Genomic DNA, 308 nt, shown 5'->3' on the forward strand with positions numbered 1-308 from the left:
GAGACGAGGGGAGGGAGCAAAACCGACGCTGGTTATCTCGGCGAAGCCACAAAAGCTCTTTACGAAAAGGCGCTTCGTGGGGTGTGGGAGCCCCGATTTCCAAAGAGCCCCAAGCCGGGTGTGCTGGGGCACAGCCCAGGTGACACAGGTCCCTGCACGCATCCCGCGCACCGGAGGACGTGGGAAGCTCCGGGCCCAGACTTAACCAAGAATGTGTATTTTTAAGAGCCAAATGAGTCACTGGAGCTGCAGGGTGCAGCAGCAGCCCAGGCACACCCTGCAGTCCCGTGTTTTCTTCCTCCTCTGCC

This window comes from Apaloderma vittatum, unplaced genomic scaffold (genome assembly GCF_000703405.1).
Source record: "Apaloderma vittatum isolate BGI_N311 unplaced genomic scaffold, ASM70340v1 scaffold24900, whole genome shotgun sequence".
In the NCBI taxonomy this organism is placed as follows: Eukaryota; Metazoa; Chordata; class Aves; order Trogoniformes; family Trogonidae; genus Apaloderma; species Apaloderma vittatum.